The sequence below is a fragment of the Mobula hypostoma genome, chromosome 9 (assembly GCF_963921235.1).
Source record: "Mobula hypostoma chromosome 9, sMobHyp1.1, whole genome shotgun sequence".
In the NCBI taxonomy this organism is placed as follows: Eukaryota; Metazoa; Chordata; class Chondrichthyes; order Myliobatiformes; family Myliobatidae; genus Mobula; species Mobula hypostoma.
The window spans coordinates 17,575,409-17,590,689 of record NC_086105.1 but is presented as its reverse complement, the minus strand read 5'-3'; the positions used below and the strand labels follow the sequence as shown (position 1 = coordinate 17,590,689).

The 15,281-nt window shown below is 41.1% G+C and overlaps 1 protein-coding gene and 1 long non-coding RNA gene across 5 annotated transcripts in view; one reads left to right on the top strand and one right to left on the bottom strand.

The window, feature by feature from the left end:
• Positions 1–15,281, top strand: part of cped1 (cadherin-like and PC-esterase domain containing 1) — a 279,186-nt gene that overhangs the window by 192,350 nt on the left and 71,555 nt on the right. The gene's annotated exons all lie outside the window — the stretch shown is intronic.
• The window catches only part of LOC134351538 (uncharacterized), a 97,083-nt gene continuing 82,980 nt past the window's right edge, over positions 1,179–15,281 (bottom strand). For 2 of the 3 annotated variants that reach the window (XR_010019168.1, XR_010019170.1), the window contains exons 2-3: positions 5,814–6,059; positions 1,179–4,710 (exon numbers count right to left, since the gene is read on the bottom strand). This is a non-coding gene — a long non-coding RNA (uncharacterized LOC134351538). Of the gene's footprint in view, positions 4,711–5,807; positions 6,060–15,281 lie in introns of all 3 variants that reach the window. The other variant, XR_010019169.1, reaches the window with a different exon arrangement.

Sequence of the window (15,281 nt, the reverse complement as noted above, 5' to 3'; positions counted from 1 at the left end):
AAATACTAAAGAAAAATTCAGAGTTCCTGATAGAAAACATGATGCCAGAGGAACTTGGCAAAAGTTTCAATCTGCACATAAAATTGCATTTTTTTCTCTGCTCTTTCTAACCTCAATGTCCTTCCTAGTTAGTTAATTTTCAGCTTCAGCTTTCTTGGAACAGTGGAAGGGGTGAGAGTTAGGGGGACATGCCGTGATTTCCCCGAGATCCCTGGGAGTTCCCTTCAGTTGCCAGCTTGGCTCATAAATCCTTTAGAGTTAATATACAATTATATAAGCTCAGTAGAATTAGAAGTGATTTTAAATCCAGTTTTATAGCAATATCAATCAATCAGTGAGGGATTGACTAGACAGATGATAGATGTTTACTTCAGCTGGATTTTCTTCAAAGTAGCTTTGCTGCCTGGATGTCTGATTGTGGAAACTTCAGGGTTGAGTCTCGTTGAGCTTAGTTTTAGTGGAGATCTAGCCTCTGGTATTTATCAGTTCAGGGTCCATTCTCCAGTTCAGGGACTCTGCTGTGTTGGGTGGTGATGGGAGCAGCCAGGAGATGAATACAGCTGTATGGGAAGAGGTTCATGCATTTTTGGTTGGTGGGATCCTGACCCAGGGGCCTGGATTGCAACCTCACTGCCTTCAGCTTCTTTGAAAATACTTAAAAGCATGCAGGCTCCTTGACCTTTGTGCTACCAACTGAATTTGTTCAGTGTATTTGTACACAGTGCATGCTCCATCCAGCTGAGCCATAAGATGTAAAGTTGTGCACAATACAGTGAGATAGGAAAGCTCAAGAATTCCACAGACCCCCTCGACGTATGTGGAGTGCAAAGGGGACATTTTAAATACCCTGTCATCCTCACAATGACCATTCTAATGGAGGCACGAGTTTCATTGTATAGTTTCTCAGCCGCTATTCCGACAGTTCTTGCACTAATTTATTATTTATGTCAGAAAGAAGTGTGTCATGCACAGGCCATCTATTCATACGATTTGTTGTCTTTTCAGGGGTCGGAGGGGAAAGAACACCAAAGAGTGAATGTATCTCAACGACTTGCATCAAATTTCACATGGAGGGTTCTTTGTACATTTTCACAAACCATCTGCAAATTAACCCAACTGACCATCTTTTGTTCAGGTCACGACAATATTTATTGAAAGAGCTTGTAAAGCAATGACGGTGTCATTTATTGCAACTGCATTTTTATAAATCCTATAAATAGTCCTATTAGACTAATAATCAGCTGTATTGTCAAACCAGATGAAATTCTCTGCTCCCAGGAAAGGTGACAACTATCAGATGACAGACTAGCCGAAATACTTAAATCACTGATGTATGTGTGGAATGGATGCTATCTGTATTCCAAATCCAATACTACTGTTAATGCAATTAATTTTAAATTATACTTGTACCGAAATTGCCTCTTGACCTCAACCCAACTAAGTAAATTCCAGATTACAATCTTCCAATTTTTCTGCATTTCCCCAAGCCTAATATTTTGCCACCTCTCCAGTTGTCCAATCCACATCACTGGCACCTATTGGATCATAATCTCTGAAATTCCTCCTCTGTACTACAGTGCCATTCTCTGTAAAATGTTCATTGTAGATTTTGGTAGACTGCCCTTGAGTCACTTTTGACTTGATTCTGTTTGCTTTGTCTGACAGGCATTGAAAAACATTGCATGCATGACACTAAAGATGTGAAGTAAACAAGAGTTGCTTTTTTCAATGTGGTATGATATCAATAATCTGAGATGCAAAGGGACTTGGGAGTCCTTGTGCAGGATTAACTAAAAATTAATTTGCCGTTTGAGTCAGTGAGGAAGGCAAATGCAATGTTATCATTTATTTCAAGAGGACTAGCATATAAAAGGAAGGATGTAATGTTGAGGTTTTATAAGGCACTGGTGAAATCTCACTTGCAGTATTGTGAGCAGTTTAGGGCCCCTGATGTAAGAAAGGATGTGCTGATATGAAATTTCACAGGATTAAAAGGCTTGTCATATGAGGAGCATGAGGTGGTTCTGGGACTGTACTCACTGGAATTCAAAAGAATGAGGGGGGACCTCATTGAAACCTATCGAATGTTGAAAGGCCTTGATAGAGTGGATGTGGAGAGGATGTTTCCTATGGTGGAGGAGTCAAAGACCTCAAAATCTCAAAATAGAGGGGTATCCTTTTAGAATGGAGATGAGGAGTAATTTCTTTAGCTTGAGAGTGGTGAATCTTTGGAACTTGTTGCCGCCGGTGGCTGTAGAGGCCACGTCATTGGGTATATTTAAAGCAGAGGTTGATAGATTCTTGACTGGTCAGGGTATGAAGGGATATGGGGAGAAAGCAGGAGATTGGAACCGAGAGGGAAAATAGATCAGCCACGATGAAATGGCGGAGCAGACTCGATTGGACCAAATGGCCTAATTCTGCTCCTATATGTTATGGTCTTTGCATAGTTGCGTACTTTTTAGTCACGGGCAGAGATTTCAGTTGCTTGTCTTTATATAGAAACATGTACAGCAACCTTTATTTCTTTGATATAGCAATGTTTTCATTGGGATAGTTGGGACCTTCGAAGTTTGCAAATGATTTTGAGATGGATTCTTCTTTAAGAGAACACCCATCAGGCAGCACATTGGTGCAGCCGGTGGAGCTGCTGCCTCCGTCCCGATCTCCGATGTTGCCAGCGTGGGGTTTTCACATTCTCCCTGTGATCGTGCAGGATTCCTCCAAATGCTCCAGTGTTCCCCCCCCCCCCCGCCCCACACACACACATCTGAAAGACACGTGGGATAATAATTAGTAAATTGTCTCTCGTGTCTGGTTTTAGAAACTGGGGGTGGGGATGAGTCAATGGGAGACTGAAGTGGGATTAGTGTAAACTGTGTTTGGTGCACACTGTGGGCTTGAAGAGTCAATTTCTGTGCTGCGTGAGTCTGACTCATGGTGTCTCATTCTGCTTTCCCCCTGTCCTCCCCGACTGATCGTCATCTTCCACTAGAGTGGCAGACAAGACAATCTGTATTTATTAGACTTCTGGCGCAGCAGGATTTTCCAAGAATTCTGATAGGATTTTAACTAACTCAAGCTACTTAAGGAAATATTGCAGCAGATCACCAAAATCTGAGTCACAGAAGCAAATTCAGAGAGATTTAATTTGGGAATGATTAAGTTGGGAGGAATGGAGGCTGAAGATAACAGGGGCATGTTAAAAATATTATAAAACCTAGGCATTGACAAACAAATACAGCGGTACCTAATGACTGAAATGATGTGGTTTCAGAGACAGGCATCAGAGTGATGCCATTTCTGAGATGTAATCTGACGTAAGATTGTATGATATAGGTGCAGAATTAGGCCATTTGGCCCATCAAGTCCGCTCCGTCATTTCATCATGGCTGATCCAATTTTCCTCTCAGCCCGAATCTCCTGCCTTCAGCCCATATCCTTTCATGCCCTGACCAATGAAGAATCACATGACTTCAACATAATGCCGGGAGACTTCCGGTAGCGCTCATGGAGTGAAGTCGCGTTCTTGACTCGCTCCATTACCTCTGAGTTTTTTTTCTCTATGGTCAGCTATACTTTAATTAACCATTAAGGCATCAATTCTTACAATACTTTGAATTAAACTGAATTCTCCGACAATTGGATGATACTTAGACTTCAACATAATGCCATAGAACTCCAGCCTGGTATAGAACTGGGACTTAAAAGACAGTCCATTTACTTCTTCTGGACTTTATAAATAAAGTGCGCAATACTTTGTGTATTAAGGGGAAGCTGAAGGCTTACTTAATTCCACAGAGTGAATTACATAAACTACCTTTGAAGTAAGTACAACATTTGGTTTATAATTATGTTATTCAAAAAGAAAAGTTTAAGAACACAGTCTGCATTGCTGCAGTGGTATGTTTCTTAAGAACTAAGTGAGAGGGGTTTACGGCAGGCCTTTGAGGATTTGTGATTTTCCCAGTGGAGGAATAGTGAGAGAGCAATCATACAGAGATTGTACTGCATTTCCTTTCACCTTTTTTTTTTGCAGATTGGGAATCTAGTCAACATTATTGACCTTTGCAAAGCAAAGTTTCAACTGAATAATAACCATAAACAGTTATTATGCTTTTCATTCCCAGTGGTTTTATGTTTTATTGCTATCTGAGTAGGCTATCCCTATTTACTTTAAAATATGAGATGATTTGGTCATTGTGGGGAGCAATGAGTGACTGAAATGCTATCCTGTATATAATTTTGCAAAGTACAAACAGATGTTCAATAAAGAATCTTACTGACACAAATAATGATTATCTGACAGCAAGCTATTTTTGAAGTTATATGGTGATGTTTACAGAAAGAGAACATTTCTACAATACTCCTGACAAAATGTTCATAAGGGAATTAAGTTGCCATTTAAAGACGTGGTCTTTTCTGTCACCGATACAGTTATTACTCACTTTATGCTGCTTTTTAAAGATTCAGTTTTGGTTTTTAGATCAAAGCAAAAATGCATCTGTCTAAAGAATAGCTTAATCCTTTGGCTAGGGTAACTTAAGGTCTGGCTCATTAACGTAAGCATGGTATTTACGAACTGTGGGAAAAAATGAGGCTTGCAAATACTTTGCTGTGTGGAAATGCTGAGGGGGGTAAAGCAGTGGTTTACTTCCTGCAAATCCTTGTGATGGGTCAAGGAAGGGCTTCACAGTTGTTACCCAGCATCTAAAGATAAAAGAAACACAAGAATGTAAGAAATCATGGCAAGAAAAGAGTCCATCAAACTGGCTCCACATTCAAAAAGAACACAACTGATCCAATCTTCTTGTTTGTTCCCCATGGCCCTCAATACCCCTTTAGACCAATGAACAACTGTAGTGGAATTGAGTGGATAGACATAAAATTTATTAATTAGGAAAATATCTTGGATATAATCCACAAAATGTCAAAATGCATAGACTTTAGAATAATTCATTAGAATTTGCTGATTCTCAAATCCTCTAGAACTCAAATAGCAACACTGCAGAATGTAACATCGAAACAGGGAACTGTAGGATTCCCCTCTCACTCTGACAGGAGCGATATCTCTCACTCTCCCTTGTTAGTACGAGAGAGGGCCTGTCAGATGTCAAGGGATTGAGATGAACAGTAATTTTTGATGGACTACAGATCATGATCTCTCGGGGCTTGCTATTGACTGCACGGTGGGTGGTGGGGGGTTGATGCTTTCAGATGGCACGTGAATGGGGGAAGGTTGATGCTTTGCTGTTGCTTATTCATGGGAGTAGAGAGGGGGTCCTTTGGGGTTCTAATGATTTTCTGTCATTCACTCTTTGGGTTTTTTTCTCTCTGTTTTGTGGATGTCTGCAAAGTGTAAGGATTTCAGGTTGTATAAATTCTCTGACATTAAATCAAACCATTGAACATTGAAATAAGTGACCCATAACTACAATTCACTGACTACACTAAAAATTAAATACAGTATACAATTATAGTTAGTTTTTTTTAACTTGCACTTGAACAATCATTTGTTTTGCTTATGCAATGGTGTTCATCATATTGAAGGAAAAATATAGCAGCCCTGGGAGGAAGAGAAACTTATGGGTACATGGATGGGAGGGTTATGAAGGGCAATGGTCAGGGTGCGGGTCGTTGGGGCGATGCAGAATAATCGTTCGGCACAGACTGGGACAAAAGGGCCTGTTTCTGTGCTGTAGTATTCGATAACTCCATGACTCATTCTTCATTCTGCATGTTATATGAATGGAGCAAGAAAGCAGGCAATGGAAAGTTAGGAGAATGATTTTCATTTTCATCTTCACCTTCACCTGCAAGTCTGCTAAGGCCATCTATTGTAGCCGGTTCCTTCCAGTGTGGCCTCCTCTACATCAGTGAGACCCGATGTAGATTGAGAGACCACTTCATTGAGCACTTTCATACCATCGGCTGCAAGAGGCAGGATCTCCTGGTGGCCATCCATTTCAATTTGACTTCCACTTCCATTTCCATCTCCATCTCCACACAGAGGCCAGACTCAGTTTGGAGAAGCATGTTCCTTCTGGGTAATTTCCAACCTGATGGCATGAAGATCAATTTCTTTAACTTCTGTTCAATTCTTCCTTTGCCCTCTTTTTGCATTCTACCTCCCCTCTCACCCCTCCTCTTCTCTTCACTTGCTTGTCCCCTCCCTTTGGTGTCCCTCACCCTTTCCATTCTTCCATGGTCCACTGTCCTCTCCTATTAGATTCCTCCTTCTTCAGTCTCTTGCCTCTTCCACCTGTCACCTCTCTGCTTCTTTTTTCATCTTTCCCCTTCACCTGGCTTCACCTTTCACCTGTCAGCTTGTGCTACTAACCCACCCCTCCCCCACCTTATTCTGGCTTCTGCCTCTTCCTTTCCAGTCCTGATGAAAGGTCTGAACCTGAAATGAACTGTTTTCTCCTCTCCCTAGATGCTGGCTGACCTGCTGAGTCCTCCTTCCATTTTGTGCATGGTACTCAAGATTTTCAGCATCTGCAGAATCTCTTGTGTTTACAAATAAGCCCAGCTCCTTTCACTCTCTGTAGTCCTTTTTTTGATAGACTCGAATTTGCTAACAAAATGTGAAGAGTACATGCTTTATTAATTCACAAATTATCAAACAACCTTTGCCAAGGATGAAGTTCCCTGCAAATTTATCACAAGACACTCGACTGCTGTTTGGGTAAAACACCATCTTGTTGGTGGCCTCCCTGCAAGTTTCATAAAATTGCTGCTTTTGCACATTAGCTTCCAATTAAACATGCCACAAAAATTAAGTCTAGTAATTAATAACATAAAGACGAGGAGGGTCTTGGCCCGAAACGTCGACTGTACCTCTTTTTAGAGGTGCTGCCTAGCCTGCTGTGTTCACCAGCAACTTTTATGTGTGTTGCTTGCAATTAATAACATAAATGCCTTTTAACAATATTTAACTTATGATTACCAAATTTTCCAGCCTGGATAATAAAAATATGAAGTTTCAGTCTTACAAGTAGTGAGTTGGTAAAGATTTTGAAAAAGGAAATTTTACGTTTTAATATTCCTATTTTTCATTTTCTCTTAAAGTAATACTGCATTACTATTTCTCTTTCTGTATATGCATCATTGCAGTGAGTATATTTCCAAATGATTTGCATGATTGTAGAGGTCCAGTCATTGTAAAAAGTTTGAAATAAATGAAGAGGATATTCTTTCTCTTGGTGGTTCAGGATTAAGTTTAAATAAATGGGAATATCGTGAGTTAGTTCTACTCCAGCCATATCCACCTGCAGACGTCCAGTCGAAAACAACCTGGAACTTCATTCTAACATACAATCAATGCAAATTATGTTGAGTTGATATTGGTATGATTTTCCCAGCTCTGACACTGTTTGAGCTGACTGTTGTGAAACAATCCAGTGTCAAATATTTTCTGGGTCAAAAAGGCTTCTGCTTGAAGGGCAGTCATGATCTGGACCTGTGGTTCCCAACCTGGGTTCCACAGACCCCTTGCTTAATGGTATCGGTTCATGGCATAAAAAGGGTCAGGAACCTCTTGGTAGAGAGAAATTCTTTATTGGCTGGTGTTTTTTTTTGATGTTTTGTTCATCTACAGAAGTTTTCTTTAAAAACTTTTGACAGGAAGATTTTGGTTCAAGCGAGTGAATGCAGGTTAATGCTTTAAGCAGGGTTGTGGAGAGGGGTAGTGTGGCAGGAATTGGAAAGAAATCTTCGGAAATTTACAAAAAGCTTGCAATAAGATGACCATGGATTAAGTAAGAAAGTATTGCATCCACTGAAGGAAACTATAGTGTGGTTTATGCTCAACTTGGAGCAAATTTGATGAGAAATCATAGAAAAAGCGTTTTAATCTTTCACATAAGCACATGTGCAAAAAAAAATCCATGGCACTAACTTTGACATTTTCAGAGTGGCATTGAAATATGCCTCCAATGTTTTACATATAATCCTAAATTGCACAAACATGCAGTTTATGTTGAGTTTTTTGGGTGGCATTTCTGCTGTGCCTGTAAAAGGAATTAGGGAGTATTCAACTGCATACATGACTTTGGCTTTAAAGATGGCAGAGATAATTTTATGAACTAGAATATTCCCACAAATCTGCACTATACCCTACTGTATATCTAATGAGCTCTAATCACCATTGTACTTACATTATTTATGCTGATGAATTTTAATGTGTGTGTGCAGTTCAGGGGAATGGGTGACATGGGGGATAGCAAAAGGTGAGGAATTAAAGGTGAAGATGTGGTTAGGGTGCTCTGTTGAAGACTGTTGTCTAAAGGTCCAACTGAGAGAATTGAAACTCAATCATTCAAAATGAAGCTTTCATTTTGATCTTTCATTCTCTTGCTTTCTAATTGAATAACTTTGAGTGGTGTGGAATTTTGCTTGTGCATTTTTTTTGGAACCTCATGGCATGGTACCATTTTAAAGCAAATTTAGTGAGACTAGAGTGGTATTTCAAACTACAATGTTTGGATTAATGTACCTGCAGTATAAAATTAAGATTCTTGGTTTGTAAAACTTCTGTGTTTTAGGAAACAATGGATATCAATTGAAAACTCAGTGTACAATTAACTGTAATGAAAAACAACAACATAAGCCCAATATCATTTATCTATGCGTAAATGTTTATTCCATAGTACTTTTCATTGAGCTCTCATTTTCTGATGCTGGTAGTCTAATAAATGACCTAATAGAAATAGTTGCTCTGAAAATGAAATGGTCCCAAAGACTTGCTTGTTTCCATCTCATCTTTAGCATGGGGGGTAGTTTGTAAACATACTTAAGATCGTGATTTGTTTCATCTATGTACAAGGCAACAGGGATGTCATGCTACTTCAGTACGTCTTGATGACTTGATAAATCCACCAGCTGTTAACAAAACCACTGTCTTAGTGGGATGATTGATGTGTATACCGTGACCTCCAGGAATAGCTGTTTCTCTTTTTCTTATAATGATGTGTATTAGCAACTTCTTTGATCAAACCTCACCACCATGCTATGCAAACAATGCATTTAAACAAAGAAGACTAGAATTACTGCTATTTTTTCCTTATATTCAGAATATATTGTAGTGATCATTTGTATTGTAGTAAGCTAAAAACTAGACAGGACTTTACAACAAACTAGATATCACGATAGCAAAATAGTCCTGTTTACTATTTTCTCTGAAGATAGTGATGATAAAAATGTCTACATTTTGAAAATTAGTGGAAATGGAAATTTCTCCTCATCTGCAATCGAAACTGTAGTTTGTTTTGGAATACTGTTAAGAAGTATCGCACTCATGTAAGTGCCTTTCAATTAAACCTCTCATTGTCTTTTTTAGAATTTCTTGAATATTCTTATATAATGTGGTGTCTGTGTCTGACACATCCACCAGGCAGTGCACAAGTATGAACAAGCAAATCCTTGTTAAGTTATCTTGTTGCACTTTGTCGACAGCAATCACAGAATGTTCAGAAATTTCATACTACCCTGTGAAGCTCTGTGCAAATTGTTAAGCTGCAAGGTAGGAACTTTCTGATGTCCATGTTAGTTTGAGTAATTCTTCCAAATAACTGTAGTAAGCTCAGTCCTCTGGGCTCTAAATGAACACCGCAGTCTGACAGAGTTGATTCACGGTATGATTCATCTTGTTTGACCTCTCCATATATCATTAAACAGAAGGGGCCTTGTGCCAAATACAAATTCCGAACTGCCACTGAAATCTTTCCAGCTAGAAGTGTCGCATCATATTTTGAACTACCGTAGCAGAAAAAAAACATGCTACATTTCTATCAGTATTTACACTGGCAAACAGCCTGCTCAGATCAAAAGAAAGAAGTCAAGTCTTTTTGCTACATAACTAACGTTTAAAAATTTAAGAGATGACAGATGATGAAGCCAGCAGTATTTTGGCTTGTCTGTACACTGGCATGGACCAGTTAGATGAATGTCTCGTTTCTTCAAGAAAAATGTCCTTCAATAATTTATTGTTCTTGTGAGAATATCTGATTGCGTTTCATCTGTCTGCTCTCATTTGTTTTAATATTCTGAGTTCCATGTGTTTTTGTTTGCAATTTATGTCCACACACTGATGGCTAATGCAGAAAGCTAAAATTAAAACAAAATTCAGAAATATTAAGATACCTTTATCTTGCAGATGGTGCCTGACCTAACCTCTTAGCTTTTGTTACAGTACTGAACTATCATTTCAGACCTCTAAGCCACACTATGTTTTACTGTACTTAAATGCCTGCATTCTCATGAACAAAGTCATGATGTCTCCCCCATTCCTTCAATCCCTCTATCAGAATCAACTCGTCTTTCCTCTTCTCCTTCAAGGTGTACCTTCTGTTTCTGCACTGAGCAACCTCTAATCCCCGGCGACTACAATCTCCATGTGATAGAGAAATGGTAAGATGCTTTGCAAGGTCATGAAGATTGACAGACCTGCACTTCACCTCCACTTGGCATTTTCTTTTTACTTTGCTTAACCTCCCTCTCCACATCATGCCCTAACCCTATCGATGCAAGCACTCTCAAGATTTTTGGAGTACTGTATAATCATTTTCTTCATCATGGGGACGTTGTGCTGGAACATTCTACGCAGCAGTACTGTAGTCAAGTCAGGTTTATTGTCATTTAACTATATACATATATACCGACAAGCAAGACAACGTTTCTCCAAAGTGTAAAGGACAGTAGTACACGTACCACATACAACACATGATAACTTAGGAAAGTGAGGATAAAATCTACAGATGAATTTTGCATAAATAAACAAAGTAAAGTTCCTAAATTGAATATTGTAAGGTACAGAACAGGTTAACCAGTGATATTTCGAGTATGATGCGACAGGGAGTTCAGAAGCCTAATAGCCTGAGGGAAGAAACGGTTTCTCATCCTGACTGTTCTTATCTTTATGCATCAGACTCTCTTACCTGATGGTAAAAAGTCAGAGGATACTGGATGGGTAGGTGGGATCCTTGATAATTCTAAGGGGCCCTACGTGTGCAGCGCTCCTGATAGATATTCCCATTGGATGGTAGGGAGACCTCTACGATCCTCTCAGTCATTCTCACTGCCCTTTGTAGGGACTTCAGGTCCGCTGCTCGACTGCTTCCGTAGCAGATGGAGATGCTGCTTGTCAGGACATTCTTAATGGTGCTCCTTTGAAAGTTAGTTAAGAAGGTGGGGGGGGGGCTTGCTTACCTCAATCTCTTTAGGAAGTGGAAGCGCTGCTGTGCCTACGTTCAGGGAGGTGAGAATACGTTGAGTGAATTCGGCCTTTTCTCCTTGGAGCGACGGAGAATGAGAGGTGACCTGATAGAGCTGTTAAAGATGATGAGAGGCATTGATTGTGTGGGTAGTCAGAGGCTTTTTCCCAGGGCTGCCACAAGAGGACACAGGTTTAAGGTGCTGGGGAGTAGGCACAGAGATGTCAGGGGTAAGTTTTACTCAGAGAGTGGTGAGTGCATGGAATGGGCTGCTGGCAATGTAGTGGAGGTGGATATGATGGGGTCTTTTAAGAGACTTCTGGATAGGTACATGGAGCTTAGAGAAACAGAGGGCTGTAGGTAAGCCTAGTAATTTCTAAGGTAGGGACATGTTTGGCACAACTTTGTGGGCTGAAGGGCCTGTATTGTGCTGCCGTTTTCTATGTTTCTAATAAGGGACCAGGTGAGGTCATTCATGATGTGAACTCCCAGGAACTTGGTGCATTTAACTCTCTCCACGGAGGAACTATGTATTTGCAGAGAGGGATGGTTCATCTGCACCTTCCTGAAATCGCCAATGACTTTCTTGGTCTTCTCCACATTATAGAAACATAGAAAATAGGTGCAGGAGTAGGCCATTCGGCCCTTCGAGCCTGCACCGCCATTTATTATGATCATGTCTGATCATCCAACTCAGAACCCAGCCTTCCCTCCATACCCCCTGACCCCTGTAGCCACAAGGGCCATATCTAACTTCCTTTTAAACATAGCTAATGAACTGGCCTCAACAGTTTGCTGTGGCAGAGAATTCCACAGATTCACCACTCTCTGTGTGAAGAAGTTTTTCCTAACCTCGGTCCTAAAAGGCTTCCCCTCTATCCTCAAACTGTGACCCCTCGTTCTAGACCTCCCCAACATCGGGAACAATCTTCCTGCATCTAGCCTGTCCAATCCCTTTAGGATCTTATACGTTTCAATCAGATCCCCCCTCAATCTTCTAAATTCCAACGAGTACAAGCCCAGTTCATCCAGTCTTTCTTCATATGAAAGACCTGCCATCCCAGGAATCAATCTGGTGAACCTTCTTTGTACTCCCTCTATGGCAAAGATGTCTTTCCTCAGATTAGGGGACCAAAACTGCACACAATACTCCAGGTGTGGTCTCACCAAGGCCTTGTACAACTGCAGTAGTACCTCCCTGCTCCTGTACTCGAATCCTCTCGCTATAAATGCCAGCATACCGTTCGCCTTTTTCACCGCCTGCTGTACCTGCATGCCCACTTTCAATGACTGGTGTATAATGACACCCAGGTCTCGTTGCACCTCCCCTTTTCCTAATCGGCCACCATTCAGATAATAATCTGTTTTCCTATTTTTGCCACCAAAGTGGATAACTTCACATTTATCCACATTAAATTGCATCTGCCATGAGTTTGCCCACTCACCCAACCTATCCAAGTCACCCTGCATCCTCTTAGCATCCTCCTCACTGCTAACACTGCCACCCAGCTTCGTGTCATCCGCAAACTTGGAGATGCTGCATTTAATTCCCTCATCCAAGTCATTAATATATATTGTAAACAACTGGGGTCCCAGCACTGAGCCTTGCGGTACCCCACTAGTCACCGCCTGCCATTCTGAAAAGGTCCCGTTTATTCCCACTCTTTGCTTCCTGTCTGCTAACCAATTCTCCACCCACACCAATACCTTACCCCCAATACCGTGTGCTTTAAGTTTGCACACTAATCTCCTATGTGGGACCTTGTCAAAAGCCTTTTGAAAATCCAAATATACCACATCCACTGGTTCTCCCCTATCCACTCTACTAGTTACATCCTCAAAAAATTCTATGAGATTCGTCAGACATGATTTTCCTTTCACAAATCCATGCTGACTTTGTCCGATCATTTCACCGCTTTCCAAATGTGCTGTTATCACATCCTTGATAACTGACTCCAGCAGTTTCCCCACCACCGACGTTAGGCTAACCGGCCTATAATTCCCCGGTTTCTCTCTCCCTCCTTTTTTAAAAAGTGGGGTTACATTAGCCACCCTCCAATCCTCAGGAACTAGTCCAGAATCTAACGAGTTTTGAAAAATTATCACTAATGCATCCACTATTTCTTGGGCCACTTCCTTAAGCACTCTGGGATGCAGACCATCTGGCCCTGGGGATTTATCTGCCTTCAATCCCTTCAATTTACCTAACACCACTTCCCTACTAACATGTATTTCGCTCAGTTCCTCCATCTCACTGGACCCTCTGTCCCTTACTATTTCTGGAAGATTATTTATGTCCTCCTTAGTGAAGACAGAACCAAAGTAATTATTCAATTGGTCTGCCATGTCCTTGCTCCCCATAATCAATTCACCTGTTTCTGTTTGCAGGGGACCTACATTTGTCTTTATCAGTCTTTTCCTTTTTACATATCTATAAAAGCTTTTACAGTCCGTTTTTATGTTCTCTGCCAGTTTTCTCTCATAATCTTTTTTCCCCTTCCTAATTAAGCCCTTTGTCCTCCTCTGCTGAACTCTGAATTTCTCCCAGTCCTCAGGTGAGCCACTTTCTCTGGCTAATTTGTATGCTACTTCTTTGGAATTGATACTATCCCTAATTTCTCTTGTCAGCCACGGGTGCACTACCTTCCTTGATTTATTCTTTTGCCAAACTGGGATGAACAATTGTTGTAGTTCATCCATGCAACCTTTAAATGCCTGCCATTGCATATCCACCGTCAATCCTTGAAGTGTCATTTGCCAGTCTATCTTAGCTAATTCATGTCTCATACCTTCAAAGTTACCCCTCTTTAAGTTCAGAACCTTTGTTTCTGAATTAACTACGTCACTCTCCATGTTAATGAAGAATTCCACCATATTATGGTCACTCTTACCCAAGGGGCCTCTCACGACAAGATCGCTAATTAACCCTTCCTCATTGCTCAAAACCCAGTCCAGAATAGCCTGCTCTCTAGTCGGTTCCTCGACATGTTGGTTCAAAAAACCATCCCGCATACATTCCAAGAAATCCTCTTCCTCAGCACCTTTACCAATTTGGTTCACCCAGTCTACATGTAGATTGAAGTCACCCATTATAACTGCTGTTCCTTTATTGCACACATTTCTAATTTCCTGTTTAATACCATCTCCGACCTCACTACTACTGTTAGGTGGCCTGTACACAACTCCCACCAGCGTCTTCTGCCCCTTAGTGTTACGCAGCTCTACCCATATCGATTCCACATCTTCCCGGCTTATGTCCTTCCTTTCTATTGCGTTAATCTCTTTTTTAACCAGCAACGCCACCCCACCTCCCCTTCCTTCGTGTCTATCCCTCCTGAATATTGAATATCCCTGAACGTTGAGCTCCCATCCCTGGTCACCCTGGAGCCATGTCTCTGTGATCCCAACTATATCATAATCATTAATAACAATCTGCACTTTCAATTCATCCACCTTATTACGAATGCTCCTTGCATTGACACATAAAGCCTTCAGGCACTCTTTTACAACTCTCTTAGCCCTTTTTAATGCTTGCCCTGGATTTGTCGGCCTGCCACTTTTACTTTTCCCCTTTGTACTTTTTGCTTCTACGCTCACTTTACACCCCTCTGTCTCTCTGCACTGGTTCCCATCCCTCTGTTGTGAACTAACCTCCTCACACCTAGCCGCTTTAATTTGATTCCCACCCCCCAACCATTCTAGTTTAAAGTCACCTCAGTAGCCCCCGCTAATCTCCCTGCCAGGATATTGGTCCCCCGAGGATTTAAGTGTAACCCGTCCTTTTTGTACAGGTCACACCTGCGCCAAAAGAGGTCCCAATGATCCAAAAACTTGAATCCCTGCCCCCTGCTCCAATCCCTCAGCCACGCATTTATCCTCCACCTCATCGCATTCCTACTCTCACTGTCGCGTGGCACAGGCAGTAATCCCGAGATTACTACCTTTGCGGTCCTTTTTCTCAACTCCCTTCCTAGCTCCCTATATTCTTCTTTCAGGACCTCATCCCTTTTCCTACCTATGTCATTGGTACCTATATGTACCAGGACCTCTGGCTCTTCACCCTCCCAC